Raw genomic sequence first — 19,399 nt, 5'->3', positions numbered from 1 at the left:
GTAAAAGTTTGATTTTCAAATATACATCTTGAAGTGAAGCAAAAGAAACTCTGTATATCTGCTTAATTTTATAAGTAGAAAGAGTCTTGAGAAATTCCTGTTCCTAGCAAATATACTTTGGAGAAGAAGAGAAAAGGAGGTTTTAGCAGCAAGCTAACCAGCAAGGAAAGTCGGCTGACGAGATCTCAAGTAAGTCTTATGGTTAAAGAAGTGGGAGTTTACACACATACTTCACCACTTTAAGTCATCCAAAGCATTAGAAGCTGTACTCCCTCTCAACTACCAACCTTTTCTTTGGGTAGCTGGCTGAACAGAGCAGTTCCTACTACATCCATTTGCTTTTTTGGAGTAAAACTATGTAAGTATCCTTTACATGTCTGAATGCTGACTTTTACACATTGGTACCTACCACAGCTAAACACTTTCTATCTCTCTTAGCAATATTGTGGAAATCCATGTTTTTATCAATACATTTTAGGGACCCACAATGCCCAAAATTTTTATGTGTATATTTTACAAGAGCATCAGTGTGCTGCTCTGGCCAACTAACTTTCCAGCTGTCACTATTCAGACTACATCTTTGAAAAAAAATTATCTTATATACCTGGTAATACAGCCGAACTTTCTCATACTCCTTCTCTCCTAAGAAACTTTTCACTAGTTTCCAGTGTTCATCATTATTCTGATTCCTGATAAATTAGTTACAAAGCCTTCTAATCTCTCATCTTTTACTCCTTTTGTGCACATAATTTTGGAACTTCCTTCTCCCTCTCATTTCCCATTACCACCTTCACCCCTTGTATATAACCTAGATAAAGCATCTGCAATTACAGTTTTTCCCCTTTTATATATTTTACTGTATAATCAAACAGTTGCAGATAGACTGCACATCTCAAATTCTGCTGTGTCAGTGGAAGATCGCAGATAATCATTATTTAAAAATGATGACCAGTTTTGGCCATTATGCTGGCAAACTTCATATTTACGGCACCATATGGATGAAGACTTTGCTGCAACTGTACTGTGCACTGACAAATTCAGTCATATCATGCCATAGATCTGGAGATGGCTAGCATAAACGCCAAAACTGGACATCATTTTTAAATATATGATTATTTATTATCTTAACTACTCCATTAAGGGATAATTTTCAATAGATTGTTGTTTTACCAATTTATCTAAAAATTTAACTTATACTCCTGGATATAATGCAGAACTTTGTGATCAGAAAAAAACAATGATTTTCTGTCCAAGTAAATAGTTCCAAATTTCATAAACCCCCATACAATGACCAGAAGTTCCTTCTTTGAAGTGTTCTGCTTGCAAGCCAATTGAATGATGCTCTGTTTTCCAATCAGCTATCTTGTCTTGCAATAGTTGTACTCCTAATCCAGAATCTCTAGTGTTTGTCGTCAGACAAAATGATAATGAAAAATCAGGTATGTGTAGGATTTTTATTTTACAGAGTTGTTCCTTTATCTCATCAAAAGCTAGCTGGCATACTTCACTCCACTCCCATATGGTATTTTTCCTTAAAAGGTAGATTAAACATGGTGCATTAAAGGCCTGCATCTTTATGTATTTTCTATAAAAGTTAGCTGTCCCAAAAAATGAGCTTAATTCTTTCATTGCTTATAGTTTTGGAAATGACTAAGACTAAGATTTTATCCCTGTGATGCAAAATTCCCTTTTCAGTAATGCTGTTGCCAAGAAAATTTAGTTGTTTCACAGTAAATTTACACTTTTCTAGTTTCAAAGTTCTTCCTTTCCTTAACTTCTTCCCTACTAATCTTAAAGTTGCAAGATGTTCTTTCAAATTTTTTCCAGTTATCAAACTATCAGCCACATAAATAGTCAATTTTGCCAAAAGTTCACTTCCGAAAACAAACTGAATAAATTCTCCCACAAAAACATTTAGGCCAAATAGTACCACACACAGTATGGAAAATATCTCCCATCACATTAGAATGCAGGATCTATCACAATTTGATGGAATTCAGAAGTCAAATATAAGCCAGACATAAGCTCAATATCTTAGAATTTACTTAATAATTTGTTTATATTTTTCCTGGGTGATCTGCTTCTCTCGCTAAATATTTATTTAAATATCTGGAGTCTAAAGTTTCAGGCCTACTACTGACAGGTTACTACACCAACTACAACTTCTCTTTCTTACATTACATTTTTACATATTCTACAGTTCATTTTCAACACCTTCCTTTTGTAAACAGGTAAACCATAGCACTTGATAAAGGTGGATCCATGTGGTCTGAAATTTAGCTTACATTGGTAATTCCTCACTCCCTGGTTTTCCATCACAGATGACACAATAATCCCACAAAATTCCTTACTTGTTCTTTTTCCTTTGATCTCAACTTCTCAAATTCCCCTACCTTTTCTGCTGTCAATTCACTATATGTTTAATTTACCTTATCATCATCACATAAACCCTTATCTTTCTCGTAGTGATCCCTCAGCAAACCCTTTCACACAACTGTTCCACCACCCCTCCTCCCCCCTGATTTGGTAACTACTGTTACTGTTATTTATCATTACTAAATCTATTTTAGAGCAAATTTCACTTTTTGGGCCTATGAATATTAACTTCATGTCACCCTAGTTCAAACCAAATATCACTTTTATAATCCAGTCCAAGGTCAAATTCAAATTTTCATTCAAATCCTGTATCACTAAGCATCCTTGTACAAAAGAAATATTATTTATTTCAAATGATGATAAAAATTGTCTTTTCACTGTCTCACTATATCTCCCTGTAACAACTTCGATCTTAATCCCAGTTACTGGTTATTCAAGAAAATTTTCCCCATTATTTATCATACCCTTTAACTTTCCCAAGATTCCACTTATAGGATGTCCAGTGTCAATCAGGCAATTCCCTTTCCAATTATCTGTTTGTACACAAAAGTATGGACTCCCGTGCACATCACTTTCACCTTTACTTCTAGCTTCATGTATCAAATCGCTTTCTATTTCTTTCAATTCCATACCTTTCTCTTCTGATAACTCTTCTTCTACTATCAGTTGCAAAGGTATCAAATCACTTTCTATTTCTTTCGATTCCATATCTTTCTCTTCTTCTGATAACTCTTCTTCTACTAACAGTTGCAAAGGTACATTACAGTCTTTTAACTCATTATTTAGTTTTAGAATCCATTCATGAGTCTGGTGCAAATCTTGACAAACCTCTTTGAGGACACCACATTAACTTTAATATTTTATCTCCAATAAGTCCAATTTGTTTTTCACATCATTACAAGTGGACACTATTTTACTGATGTCTGCATGTATGACCTGATTGTCTTTTACTTCCCCAATATTCTTCTGTTCTTCTCTACCACTTACATCTGAGTCCCTAGTATCATTTCTCAATATTTTTTCCTCCTCCACTTCAACATAAATCATCCCATCTAATTCCTCACAAAGTACAAAACTTTCCATTCTTCAATGTCAGAAACCTCACTATTGACATTGACATCTGTAACATAACTATCTGTCTCCATTTCTTCAATATCCATAGTACAAACATCAATAATAATCTCAATATTCTCTTCACAAGTACTATATTTCTTGCTTTCTTTCCCTTTCAGTATATGATCATTGTTTCAAAACCTTCAACTTTAGCAATAACTGGTTTATAACCCCCTCTACATCACTGTTGCCCATTAATCTTACAATTCCATATTAATCATACTCATTATTCACTATCTCTTCTGCTGACACAGACTGCCTACTAGATTCATCAAAAAGGTTTGTCAAAACATCTTCACCCATTTCAGTAGTCTGATTCCTGCCTTCCCCATCTTTCATGTCACTTAGTATGGCTTCCTAAAATTCCCCATCAAAATTAAATCTATTACCCTGGCATATTCTCCTATTACTACCATGGTGGGATCTCATTTGTGAATCCTTCTTTCTCCTCTTCTGAACCATTATCCTAATTTTCATGCATTTTTCTCACCCCAGATTGACAGGCCATGACTTGGATGTCCCTCAGTTTCTGTGACTACTCCTTCTGTTTCTGTCCTCCTGTTATAAAATCGACTGTCTGTTCATGTTGCCTATTTTCATTTCTTTTTCTGTCATTCCAGCAGTTTTCCCTCCTATTAGTATCCCCTGATAATCATTTCTATAATTTTGTAGCTCCCTCCTCCTATGTCTTTCCCCACCCTGTTGATGGTCATATTTGCTTTGTCTATCTCTTTCTCTTTCAGTTCTTTCCCACGACCTGACTAACTTGCCTACATGTCATTTCTTTTTCTGTCATTCCAGTAGTTTTCCCTCCTATTAGTATCCCCTGATAATCGTTTCTATAATTTTGTAGCTCCCTCCTCCTATGTATTTCCCCATGATAATCTTGAGACCACACCCCACCCTGGTGATGGTCATATTTGCTTTGTCTATCTCTTTCTCTTTCAGTTCTTTCCCCTGACCTGACTAACTTGCCTACATGTCATTGTTGTTGTTGTTGTTGTGGTCTGGTTTGATGCAGCTCTCCATGCTATTCTATCCTGTGCAAGCTTCTTCATCTCCCAGTACCTACTGCAACCTACATCCTTCTGAATCTGCTTCGTGTATTCATCTCTTGGTCTCCCCCTACGATTTTTACCCTCCACACTGCCCTCCAATACTAAATTGGTGATCCCTTGATGCCTCAGAACATGTCCTACCAACCGATCCCTCCTTCTGGTCAAGTTGTGCCACAAACTCCTCTTCTCCCCAATCCTATTCAGTACCTCCTCATTAGTTATGTGATCTACCCATCTAATCTTCAGCATTCTTCTGTAGCACCACATTTCAAAAGCTTCTATTCTCTTCTTGTCCAAACTATTTACCGTCCATGTTTCACTTCCATACATGGCTACACTCCATACAAATACTTTCAGAAATGACTTCCTCACACTTAAATCTATACTCGATGTTAACAAATTTCTCTTCTTCAGAAACGCTTTCCTTGCCATTGCCAGTCTACATTTTATATCCTCTCTACTTCGACCATCATCAGTTATTTTGCTCCCCAAATAGCAAAACTCCTTTACTACTTTAAGTGTCTCATTTCCTAATCTAATACCCTCAAAATCAACCCACTTAATTCGACTACATTCCATTATCCTCGTTTTGCTTTTGTTGATGTTCATCTTATATCCTCCCATCAAGACACCATCCATTCCGTTCAACTGCTCTTCCAAGTCCTTTGCTGTCTCTGACAGAATTACAATGTCATCGGCGAACCTCAAAGTTTTTATTTCTTCTCCATGGATTTTAATACCTACTCCGAATTTTTCTTTTGTTTCCTTTACTGCTTGCTCAATATACAGATTGAATAACAGTGGGGAGAGGCTACAACCCTGTCTCACTCCTTTCCCAACCACTGCTTCCCTTTCATGCTCCTCAACTCTTATAACTGCCATCTGGTTTCTGTACAAATTGTAAATAGCCTTTCGCTCCCTGTATTTTACCCCTGCCACCTTTAGAATTTGAAAGAGAGTATTCCAGTCAACATTGTCAAAAGCTTTCTCTAAGTCTACAAATGCTAGAAACGTAGGCTTGCCTTTCCTTAATCTTTCTTCTAAGATAAGTCGTAAGGTCAGTATTGCCTCACGTGTTCCAGTATTTCTACGGAATCCAAACTGATCTTCCCCGAGGTTGGCTTCTACTAGTTTTTCCATTCGTCTGTAAAGAATTCGTGTTAGTATTTTGCAGCTGTGGCTTATTAAACTGATTGTTCGGTAATTCTCACATCTGTCAAAACCTGCTTTCTTTGGGATTGGAATTATTATATTCTTCTTGAAGTCTTAGGGTATTTCGCCTGTTTCATACATCTTGCTCACCAGATGGTACAGTTTTGTCAGGACTGGCTCTCCCAAGGCCGTCAGTAGTTCCAATGGAATGTTGTCTACTCTGGGGGCCTTGTTTTGACTCAAGTCTTTCAGTGCTCTGTCAAACTCTTCACGCAGTATCGTATCTCCCATTTCATCTTCATCTACATCCTCTTCCATTTCCATAATATTGTCCTCAAGTACATCACCCTTGTATAGACCCTCTATATACTCCTTCCACCTTTCTGCTTTCCCTTCTTTGCTTAGAACTGGGTTTCCATCAGAGCTCTTGATGTTCATACAAGTGGTTCTCTTCTCTCCAAAGGTCTCTTTAATTTTCCTGTAGGCAGTATCTATCTTACCCCTAGTGAGATAAGCCTCTACATCCTTACATTTGTCCTCTAGCCATCCCTGCTTAGCCGTTTTGCACTTCCTGTCGATCTCATTTTTGAGACGTTTGTATTCCTTTTTGCCTGCTTCATTTACTGCATTTTTATATTTTCTCCTTTCATCAATTAAATTCAATATTTCTTCTGTTACCCAAGGATTTCTACTAGCCCTCGCCTTTTTACCTACTTGATCCTCTGCTGCCTTCACTACTTCATCCCTCAAAGCTACCCATTCTTCTTCTACTGTATTTCTTTCCCCCATTCCTGTCAATTGTTCCCTTATGCCCTCCCTGAAACTCTGTACAACCTCTGGTTCTTTCAGTTTATCCAGGTCCCATCTCCTTAAATTCCCACCTTTTTGCAGTTTCTTCAGTTTTAATCTACAGGTCATAACCAATAGATTGTGGTCAGAGTCCGCATCTGCCCCTGGAAATGTCTTACAATTTAAAACCTGGTTCCTAAATCTCTGTCTTACCATTATATAATCTATCTGATATGTCATAGAAACTGTTAATCTCCATTGGACATTGTTTGGTACCCTCCCATTTAAATAATCAATCAGAATCAGTTCATCAAGTGGGTTATCAAAATGTTCTAGTGTTTTTAACTGTCACAGAAATCTTTCAACTAACCACTAACTTCTCTGACACAAGGCCCATTTAGGAATTCACTTTTTATTCTATCTTCCTTAGTCTCTGACCAAAAATTGTTTAAATAATGTTTTTCAAATTCAATAAAAGTCATATCTGTGCTAATATTTTGGCTGCCTCAAGATAATACGAGAGTGGTTTGAAAAGTTCTCGAAATGGAATAGAAAAAAGTACTTACATCACTGAAACTTTTTTAATTTTTCAATGTAGTCTCCTTGTAGATTAATGCAGTTGGTCCAGTGATGTTCCAGTGCATTGATCCCATCTCGAAAATGAGTTTCCTCCAGACCTGCAAAATAGTTGTCTACTCTGGCTATCAATTCTTTGATTGAAGTGAATCTTCATCCACCAAGAAAAATTTTCAGTTTTGGGAAGAGATGGAAGTCTGATGGAACCATATCAGGTGAGTAAGACACATGTGGCAACAATTCATACCTTAGTTCGTGTAATATTGCCATGGCGACTGCATGCGTTTTTGATCCAGTGTCAAAGAGTCGCAGCACCCATCTTGCAGATAATTTTTTCATGTCCGCCCCGGTAGCTGAGTGGTCAGCGTGACAGACTGTCAATCCTAAGGGCCCGGGTTCGATTCCCGGCTGGGTCGGAAATTTTCTCCGCTCAGGGACTGGGTGTTGTGTTGTCCTAATCTTCATCATTTCATCCCCATCGACACGCAGGTCGCCGAAGTGGCGTCAAATCGAAAGACTTGCACCAGGCGAACGGTCTACCCGACGGGAGGCCCTACCCACACGACATTCCATTATTTCTAATTCTTCACATGAAATGTGATATACCCTTTCAGATGACATTTGGCAAGCATGACTAATTTCACGCACTTTCAATCAGCAATGTTCCATGACCATTTTGTGTACTTTTGCAATGATTTCTATAGTAGTGACACATCTTGGTCAACCACTGAGCGGATCATCATATAAGCTCTCCCTACCAAATATAAATTCATTTGTCCACTTGGCAACAGTTGAATATGAAGGATCAGAGTCCCCCAGTGTATTCTGGAAATCATCATGAATGTCCTATGCTTTCATACCTTTCTTTACAAAGTACTTAATCACTGCTCGAATCTCGATTTTTTTCCATCTTCGCAAGTCACTATGTGGGAACAACAACAGAGCCACGTCACAACCACAGCTCTCTTCCAAGAGCACTGATGTGGCATGTGTTTACAGGTAGCAGTCCAATGAATATCACATGAACAACTCATTGGGCTAGCACTGACCTCTCATGGTGATTCCAAGAACTTTTCAAACCACCCATGCTATTTTGATATGCATCAACATTACTGCTTACATCTGTGACTTTGTGGTGAATTTTGTTAACATATTAATATTAAAATTAGAAGTTTATGTGAGAACAGAACAAGAAAAATTGTTTTCAATTCTTCGTAGGCCATATTTCATTTATAAATTTCTCTCATGTTCCTAGGATTATTGATAGCATAGGGTTTATTAATATGAAACCACTTGACCTAATTCATGTGGCATTGATAAATAAAAAGACAATACATTTCATCCATTGAAAAAGACAGATGGTGAGAGCTGCTGTGAAACTTACAACCACAATAATGTCAGTGTGAATGACAACATCTGAATACTGTGGCCAGATTAGTACTTACATTTCAAATTTATTCTTCTGTTTGATCTGTCTGAGTAACATTTGCACTTGTTGTGTTCTGAATCTTGATTGTAGGTGTAGAACCTGCTACTTGAAATCAAATATGCCATTTCAATTTTCTAAATTAAAGTAATATTCCTGCAATTATATAACCCCTATGAGTAGCATGTTTCCACTTCTTTTACTCTTCAACACCATTATGTAAGCTTTACTTCAGAAAGTACAAAATTTTCCTCCTGGATTTTTATTAAATGAATTTATTCATCAAGGTTGTGATTTCTGCCTATTATGCCATTTTCAAGGAATAGGTCACTACAAAAAGTGTGTCAATGTGTATTGTACCTTCCAAGAAGACACTGTTCTTGTTTCAACTGTGCTCACATATTCCATTTGTATAAGAAGACAGGAGTCATCAACCTATACGTGAAAAAACATAGCACTTCATGTAATAATTAGAACTGAATACAAGATATCTACGCAGATGATTTCCACCTCCAGGTCAAACCTGGGACACATTGTGGAAATTATGCGCCCAGATGACATGGATTTAATAGTAAGTATTGCATGAAATGCTGTGTTCTTGTACATAAATGGTGAGGATTCCATTTAAAAGGAATTATACACATTCAAACAATGGAATCTCCAGGTTTCAGTATCAATAATATAAGGAATGGATAAATTGCTACTCACCATAAAGATCAAATGTTAAGACCAGACAGGCACTATGAAAAGACAGTTACACATTAGCTTTTGGCCAGAGCCTTCTTCAGAAAAGGAAACACACACACACACACACACACACACACACACACACACACACACACACACCACACCACACACACATTCATTCACTCAACGTGCATGTGTGTGTGTGTGTGTGTGTGTGTGTTTTTAGGCTTTGGCCAAAAGCTAATGTGTAACTGTCTTTTCGTTGTGCGTGTCTGCAATTCAACATGTCATCTTTAGTGAGTAGCAGTTTATCTAGTACTTATACAGAATGATACAAATTGGCACACTATAGAGTGAACTGTCATTAGAAAACAGCATAGTAGGCCAAAATTACAATTGTGGTGAACAAAACCTTTTGATAACAACCAAGGCAGAATATGTTGTCTTTTTTTAAAAAAAATATTACAGGACTATGAATGCAAGTGAACTGAAAATAATGTAAGCCTTATGTTAATTCATAATTTTGAATTTCTAAATTTAACTCAAAACAACTGTTACTGTTTTTGTACCATTTCAGGAAAATGATATTAATATTTAATTATATTTCATGATGGTGTGTTGCACAGTGATAAAGTGATGACAGACAGTGAATTCATAGGTTGCAGATGTGATCTCCAGGCAGTTCTAGGACTTTTATCTGTCACTTACCATTTCTGTCACCTCTAGCAGCGTTTACTAATGTGAAAAATGCTGAATTGCACTGTGGATTGGAGTACTGATTAAGTTGTACGTTCTCCTGTAAGTTGATGAGTAAGTCACTCTAAAGATTAGGGGAAAGCAATGGCATACCACTTCTAATAGAACCAAGCCTAGTAAAAGACTGTGGTGCTCAAAGCAAACTTTGGAGTGTGTAAATTTCATTGTAATCTAAGGAAATATTACTATATGCATTCATATTTGTGACAGCAATTCTCTAACTCCATCTTTGTTCAAATGAACATAATTTCTTTTTATGGCATTTCAATAAAATTTCACAATCCATCTGCGAAATAGCTCTTATTGTATCACAAATTTCATTTCTACTACATTCACTGTTATCTTTCTTTGCAAGTAACAAGAACACGAGTTGCAAGCCAGTTATTCACTTTTAATAGTGAGTGTGCAAAAGAGAAATGTGGTTTGGAGAAATCACTGTTCGATACGATTGACATGGAATTAGATGAAGGAAAAAGTGGCCAGCAAAAGAAACCAGATAAGAAGTCTGTCAAATCACAGATGGTGAGTAGTAACTCTGTAATAATGATTTTTGCCATTTTATTTGGAGCTATGGTGAAGTTCATTTACAACCATTTGATATGAAACTACTATAGTGTATTTCCTTTGTTTGGTGCTATACAGGAAAACTATCATCAATGCTGATCAGTAGTTATTGCTACTTACTAACAGAATAATGTAAACTGTTAAAAGCTAGATGTATTTATAAGTATGGTTAACTCTCCAGCATGAAGAAATTTTTAATTTCTTCATTAAAATAAAACTGAGTAAATGGTCATGAAAGGTAATACAAATGTGTGTTGTAGGCAATGAAAGTTGCTCCAAACCATGTCTGCAAGGTTGGGTAAAATTAAGAGTGTTGCAGTGCCTCAGTAGTAGGTGCAGAGTTTGAGTTGACAGGTGACTTAAGAACCTAATATCAGGACATGACTTAAGGAAATCACGTTTTGCACAACAGGTGATTAATGCACACCAATCTAAAGTGCATGATAAAGAGAGAGGTATTTTCTTGTTTCTTTTAAGAAGGTTATATTGCTGGAGTAGAGTGAAAAGTTTTGTTCACTGGCATACAACAAGGTTGAATGGTTAGCTTCAGCATGAAATGTTAATGAAAGTCAGTATGTATGTAAGTACTCCGAGTAAAGTCTGAGTCCATAAGGAGCACTTCACAGGAAGTTTTATTGCCAAAATGAAAATACTGCTGCTTATTAGTGGGTATAAGTAGCAAAAAAATGAGTTCTTTGTATTAAACAATGAAAAATCCAGGATAGAATAACAACAATATTGTGTCACAACAGGCACAATAAAAAATCTACCACACACATTCAAGCAAATGTGGTTCACACGCACATGACCACTGTCTCGGGCTGCCGAGGCCAGTCATCTGCAGCCTAAGACAGTGACCATGTGTGTGCAAGCTGCATTTGCTTGTATGTGTGTGTGTTGTCTATTTCAGAAGAAGGCCTTCTGGCCAAAAGCTTAAGTATTTAGTAGTCTTTTTGTTAACCTGTATGTGACTCAACAGTTTCGCTACATGGTGAGTAGCAGTCTTTTGTGTTTGTTTGTTGTTGCATCCTCATTGTTTGCACAATCTTCACCTCCCCCCCCCCCCTCCCCTTCTTCGTTTATTGGCCTTGCTGAAGTTCCTTTTTTGTGGCTGTTAAGAAAATGCTTTTATTTTGTCACAAATATTGTCAATATTAATTTTTCTACAAAAATAATCAATTTTTTAAAAATATAATATAACTTCTTCTGACTGAAGGGTTTAAGGGGTAGGAAGAAGGATGAGGGAAAAGGACTAGTGAGATTTAAATAGTGTGGAGGGCTATGGAAAAGTTTCCTGGAACCTCGGGTCAAGGGAGACTTACCGAACAGGATGAAAAGGAAAGACAGACTGTTAGGGACTGCAGCAGACAAAATTTGAAAACCTGAGAGCTTAATTGTGGAAGATAGGGTAATAAGCAAGACAGAGGTTACTAAAGACAGAGATTACTGAAGAACCTTCATGCACTAGTTAATAAGAGTGGAGGGCTAAGTGCAGTGTATGTGGTAGACAGGTAAGGGGGAGTGGCGTGTGGTGGGAGGGGGTTTCTGGGTGACTTTTCTGTAACCCTCCCCATTTCCTGAATCTCATCAGTCCTATTCCTTCACCCTTCTTCCCTTTCTTTAACTCTTCTGCCAGAAGAAGCAGCCACTGGCTCCAAAAGTTTACGTGCTTTCTTAACTCTTATATGTTTTTTTCTCTTGTTGCTGCTTGGTGAGTAGATTTTTTATCTATGAAGTTATACAACATTAATTTTTGTCTTTCATTTGAAAACTGCTGTTGCGCACAGAAACATCATGCAACATTTTTGTATTGCTGATGATATATTTCTTCCACTGCTGTATAACCCTCCATTCTGGGATCTTTGGCACAATGAGTTAGTGTGAGAAAAGAAATCCTGATTTGATGACTTAAAAACAAAAGTTTTCCAGACATTGTGTCTTATCATCAGACTCTACTTAAAATAATCTGTCACTGGTCTTGCAGAATACAACAGAGGTGGAAGAAGAACCTTCAGAGCCTGTTTTCACAGAGGACGGGAAGCCAGTTTTTATAATTGTTGAATTGGAATTACTGAGGCCACTAATTGCAAAACGGAAACCAGAAGACCTACTGAAAAGGTTTAGTTATCTTATCTTATGTGTGAAGACTAAGTGGTATGTCATATGCAAATTACATAATTTGTGATGAGAAAGGACTTGGCCAAAGTTCCAGCTGGGTAATGTAAATTGCACTAATTTATTATTTTGCTTAATCATCCCAAGGAAATGTCAGGGTGTTTCCTTCAGCAACAGTATGAGTACTTATTTTCCATTTCTTACCAAAACCAGTAAGACAGACAGACAGAGAGAGAACACTTCATGGATGTGGAGGTTCATAAGAGAGAGAAAAGAAATACAACATGAAAATATATTTATTTATTTGCACAACATTTGTATTTACAGGGTGTGATTCAAAAGTTTCAAGACTTAACTCAGAACTAGAAATTTATTGGACATTTAAGTACAGTGGACTAAAATTCTCAAAATATGATCCTTCAGCATCAACACAGTGCTGTCAGCGCATCTTCCACTGTTCGTAGCCCTTCTGGAAGGCCTCAGGCATCATGCTGTCAAGGGCTCTTGTTGAAGCCTGCTGGATGGCATCGATGGAGTCAAATCTTTTCCCTTTTAGGCCTCTCTTGATTCGGGGGAAGAGGAAAAAGTCACTTGTAACTGAGTCGGGGCTGTAGGATGGCTGCGGCAATGTTGCCATGTTGAACTTGATCAAAACTTTGGCGGCGGTGCGCGATGTGTGAGCAAACACATTGTCGTGGTGGAGAATCTAATCGCCCTTGATCGCCAGGCGGACACAGCGAGCTCGGTCCCTCAAGCAGCAGAGCACTCCAGCATAAAAGTCACCTGTGACCGTCTGTCCATGAGCAACAAACTCCTTGTGAATCACTCCTTTAGCATAAAAAAAATCAGCATGCACTTGTCACACGACTTGCTCATGCGAGCTTTCTTGGGCTTCAGCAAGGAAGCAGTGTGCCATTCTGAGATTTGATGCTTCTACTCAGGATCATACTTGTAGACCCAGGCCTCATCGCCAGTAACCACTTTCTCCAGAAGATTCGGATCAACATTCAACCGTTGGAGCATTTCCTGGCAAACAGTCATGCACCGTTTCTTCTGATCCACCGACAAAACTTTTGGCACTAGTTTGGCACGCACTTTTTGCATCATCAAACTCTCCATCACAATCCTCCACACCATACTCTGACTGAGTCCCAGTTCATTGGCAATTAATCTAGTACTAAGACGATGGTCATTGTTTAAAAACTCCCGCACTCTCTCCACATTTTGATCCGTTCAGCTTGATGATGGCCTCCCAGAGCTGTCGTCATCTTCAACATTCCCACGGCCATCTTCGAAACATTTGTGCCACATGAAAACCATTGCACAGGACATGGCATTTTCCTTAAAGGCCTCTTGAATCATACTGTGAGTCTACGTGGCGGTTTTGTTCAGTCGCTTGCAAAACTTAATCACATAACCTTGCTCCAAGTGCTGCTCCATTTTTGTCTCTCCCACTTTTCAACCAAGGTCAATGACATGCGCTCATGCTGCAAGTGATGCACACTCTCCAGGGTTCCAGAGGCAACTGCTGCAGTGTCAGTTCATTCCCTGAGACCCCCCACTACTTCCCCCACCCGGCGGAACCGGTCCGCACTTTCTCCCCTACTCAGAAATGAATGAGTCTTGAAACTTCTGGATCGTACCTTGTATGTGCACTATTACTGTTTTGTACAGTGACGGCCACATGTTAAATACATTAGAGAACACATGCATATGTATGGGACTCTTTGATAGGCACTGTATATACTTAGACCATCAGTAACTTATAGAATAATCAAATTACATACACAACTAATTTTATAGCTATGTTACAACATTCTTGTTGGTCACTCACAGTGAAGACCCCTCCCCCCCCCCCCCCTCCTACACACACACACACACACACACACACACACACACACACACACACACACACACACACACACACACACACAAAAGTTTATGAAACTCTGGGGGAAGCTATCCTCCAGAGACCCTGCCAAAGAAACAAACAGTGGCTCCTACACTGTATGACTCAGCTTGCTCAACCATAGGCTGGAGACCTTGCAGCACCTTACCAAGAAAATTATCAGTGCCCAGCCTGGCTTCAAGACACCATTGTCATATAATAATATTTAATTAATATTAATGTAAGATTAATATAGTAATTAATATAATAATCATTAATAATAAGAATTAATAATTGTTTGTAAAATGTTATTATTTCAAGTTAGTCTTAACATTTATTTGCTTAGCAGTGTGTTGTTCATTGTGCTGCTTAGCATAATTTCTTCATAATTTTCTTGTGAATTTATCATAAATTGGTAATAAACTATTCTGGTCTTCTTTGTGGATGGGATTTATTACATTCTTGATGACTGTGGAACTTCTTAGTCAAAGTTCCAATGCAGAATGTTTACTCATTCATATTTCATGCCAAGAGTACCGATATTTTAAATAAAAAAAGACATTCATGGGAATGTTCCCAAAAAAAACTCTAAAATTTCTGCACCCTCACAACAAGATGGTCAATGCCTTCATAGAAAAACGTTTACAGTTGTCTGTGGAACCATGAGTATACCTAGGTTACATCCTATTGTCCAATGCAAATCAACAGCCACAAATGTCGTTCCTTAGGGATCCAAAATTATGGAAGTTCCATGGGGAGAGATCATGACTGTATGGAGGACAGTAAGGGCTTCCCAGTAAAACTTCTTCAGCATACCTGAAACAACTATGGGCGGGCCCGCATGTTTCCAAGATTGTTTCAACTTTCAACTATGCTGTAGAAGTTTTGCTGGGAAGCCCGTCCACTTCCTCCATACAGTCCTGATCTTCCCATGTGGTTTTCATATTTTTGGAGCCCTGGAGGAAAACATTTGTGGCCGTTGATTTGCTTTGGATGAAGAGGTGCATTCCTGGCTACAATCTTGGTTCCATAGGCTAACATCACTTCATTCACTTATTCTAATATTTTTGGATGTGACAAAATTTTTGTACTAGTCTTCATCCTTTAAGTATCTAAATATGTACACAGTGAAGAAGGATTAAATGAATTAATTGTGCTTAACTTGATGAAAATCTTCCACGTTGTTTCTTTTTATGCAAAGTTGTAAAAACAGGTTCTGGTAGCAGTTTCATGTGTAACATTCCCTTTAAGTAAATAGTCTTGACCATAGTATTAGTACCAGATGGTTTAATTTCAGATTTCAATACACTTTCACAGTTAATAAAAATGTTCACATTTATTAATGATGGAGTGATAGTTTACAGAGTGATCCATAACACACATCTGCTTCCTAGCACACCTGATGACCAAAAGAAGTGTCTGCTATGAGAAGTCAAAGATCTTACAAAATCTCAAGTTTCAGGCTGGAGTTATTATTTACACACTTTTGCAATAGGTTAATAATGTTATAAAAATTAGTAAAAAGCAAATAGATAGGTTGTGAGTAAGGCCCACATTTGCTATTGGTATTTGCTTATTAGAATATGATTTTCTATGTTGTGATGATAATGGTAAGCTTTATTTGACTAAGGTGTCTTTTCCATTCTGATTGTCAAAGAGGTGTTTTGGAGTTTTGTGTTTTCCTGCTAATAAGTTACATACGTTTTATGTTCAGTATCAGGATTAACAAATAGTACATATAATTTTAGTGTGAACAGTTATATGAATTAAGAATATTTCTGAATCCAAAAATACAATGCACTTTTCATGTTCCAAATTTGTATATTTTGTATTTGGGATAGTATTTATGACAACTAGGAAGTGTTTCGTGTCTCTGTCCCCTTCACTTTTGGATGTGATATAAAACTCCAAAACATACTGTAATTTATAATGTGACATAGTTGCACAATTTGGAACTGTCATCCTTTGGTTTCATATTGAAAGTGAAATGGCTTTTTGCCCACTGGTGACTTTAAAATTTTTCACTTTTGCTGTAACCAAATTTGCATTTTGTCTTTTAAATGAAAACTGTCCTACCACATGTTTCAGTGAGGTGCGTAAGTAAAGTGTTATACATTTGTTAACAAAGACTAAATAAGTTTTACAAAGTTTTCTTGATGTCTTGAAACAATATTAAGTACTTCCCATTGGTGTGTCAGATGATTCTAGTGGTGACACTGGTTAGTTGGTTCAGGAGCATAGGTCTTACTGGTGTTGGTGTTGGATGTCCCCTTGCATCTGCTTCTTGCTTGACAATGCTTGCTCTGCAGATGTATCTTCTTTTAGTGGGTTCCCCTGGATTCATGGATTTTCTTTTCTACAACAGTTGGATTCTATATCAACTACAGAATCCAGAATCTCTACCTACATAAATAAATTTTTAACTGCTTTTAACATGACTGAAAACACACAGACTTGGACACACAATAGGATGCTGCATTAAGAAAGCATATTAAAAGTCAGGAATATTCATTTACATTAACATAAACCTTTTTAATCAGAATCATAGGCTGAATGAACTATAACTGAATGAACTATGCTATATGAAAGTGCCAGAAAAATGATTTAAGTAAATAAGAGTGGCTCCAAATGTAAAGGTGCACATGAAACTACAAATAAATAAATAAATAAATAAAATGTGAAAGTATTTGCTGTCCTATACATGTTTGGTTAAAGAGTCTCTTGGTACACATGGATAAATTATGATAATTCAAATGAATGCACATAAATATGTGTTGCAGAAACCAAATGAAACATCTGATAAAAGTTTGATAAATAGATTGTTTTAGCATAGACATAAAGCTGCTATTTAAAAATTTCCTCAAACCTCTGGCTTGAAATTATGCCATTTCTGTAAGCGTGTGTGCACAAACAAAAAATTTCATTACATTTTTGTCACTAAATCCAACTAAACGCCATCCAAATAGGCCTCAGAAGGCCCAACATTACTGACTGACCACTATGTCATCCTCAGCCAAAAGGTGTAACAGGATGTGACTATGATGGGGCATGTAGTCAGCACACCACTCTCCTGGCCTTTGTCAGTTTTTATGACCAGAGTTGCTACTTCTCAGTCAAGTACCTCCTCTATTGGCCTCACAAGGAATGAGTGCACACTGCTTGCCAACGGCGCATGGCAGACTTGGACAGTCACCCATCCAAGTGCTAGCCAAGTTCGACAGTGCTCAAGTTTGGTGATCTGATTTGATCCAGTGGTACCACTGCAGCAAGGCCATTGATATTAAATCATAAATAATTACTTGGGTTGGTTTATAAACACAAGAAAAGATAGGTTTGCTAGATGTGTTTTCTGTCATCTACAGCATGTTTATTTAAAAATATTCAGAGTTTATCCAGTTTGACTGCAAGACATTTTTAATAGGTAAAAAATGAAATGAAATGTCGTGTGACGAGGGCCTCCCGTCGGGTAGACCGTACGCCGGGTGCAAGTCTTCCGATTTGACGCCACTTCGGCGACTTGCGCGTTGATGGGGATGAAATGATGATGATTAGGACAACACAACACCCAGTCCCTGAGCGGAGAAAATCTCCGACCCAGCCGGGAATCGAACCCGGGCCCTTTGGATTGACAGTCTGTCGCGCTGACCACTCAGCTACCGGGGGCGGACTTTAATAGGTCATAACATAAACACTGTAAATAGAGAGAACTTAGAGCAAAAATTTCAAAACAGTGGTACAGAATCTTTGTAAAGGAAGTAAACATTGATAGTTGGGGGTCCTCATGTTTGCCAAGCACACAGCAATCACAGAATGAGCACACCCTGAGGAAATATGCTGTGAAAAGCTGTCATTTTTTTTCACATGTGTCATCAAATTTCAGAGGGTATTAGCACTTGATATGTGTTTTGCTTACTTTGTCACACTGTAGCTCTAACCTTTATTTAAATTACTGGAAGTTCCAGATACTTGGAGTTTTTTGTAAGTTCCTTATTGAGTATTTCTGATGTACCCTAAAATTGACCTCTGGAAGCTATTAGGCAACTTGCTTCAGATGCTCCAACTTCTATATTAATAAAAGGACTTCCTACCAATTCATTAGCTATATGGTCAACAGGTTCACCTAACAATTCATGCTCTTATATCATCATGATTACTAATTTTGGTCACTTTAACACACTTTAATGCCTTTTGTTGCTTGTCACTTAACTTTTCTCTAAAATATTTATAATATACACCCTTGTAGTTATTTCACCATTTATGGTTCTGCAGATTAAAACTTCGTGCCAGACTGGGATTTGAACCCAGGACCTTTGCCTTTCACAGACAAGTGCCTGCCAACTGAGCTACCAGAGCATGACTGGTTGTGAGTTGTGCATGGGTAGCTCAGTTAGTATAGCACTTTCCATGAAAGGTAAAGGACCTCAGTTTGATTCTGACTCTGGGACACAGTTTTAATCTGCCATGAAGTTTCTTATCAGTACACAATCTGCTGCACAGTGAAAATTCATTCTGGAAACAATCCCCCTGGCTGTGGCTAAGCCAGATCTCCACAATATCACTTTTCCTAGGAGAAGTTTTTGTTTTAATCTCTGCAAACTGCTAGTTGCTGTCTTAAAGGTACCGTATTTACTCGAATCTAAGCCACAATCCCCCTGGCTGTGGCTAAGCCAGATCTCCACAATATCACTTTTCCTAGGAGAAGTTTTTGTTTTAATCTCTGCAAACTGCTAGTTGCTGTCTTAAAGGTACCGTATTTACTCGAATCTAAGCCGCACTCGAATCTAAGCCGCACCAGAAAAATGAGACTCAAAATCAAGGGGAAAAAAATTTCCCGAATCTAAGCCGCACCTGAAATTTGAGACTCGAAATTCAAGGGGAGAGAAAAGATTTAGGCCGCGT

The sequence above is a fragment of the Schistocerca americana genome, chromosome 6 (genome assembly GCF_021461395.2).
Source record: "Schistocerca americana isolate TAMUIC-IGC-003095 chromosome 6, iqSchAmer2.1, whole genome shotgun sequence".
NCBI lineage: Eukaryota > Metazoa > Arthropoda > Insecta > Orthoptera > Acrididae > Schistocerca > Schistocerca americana.
The sequence above is the reverse complement of the archived record's forward strand: the minus strand, read 5'-3'. Positions refer to the sequence as shown.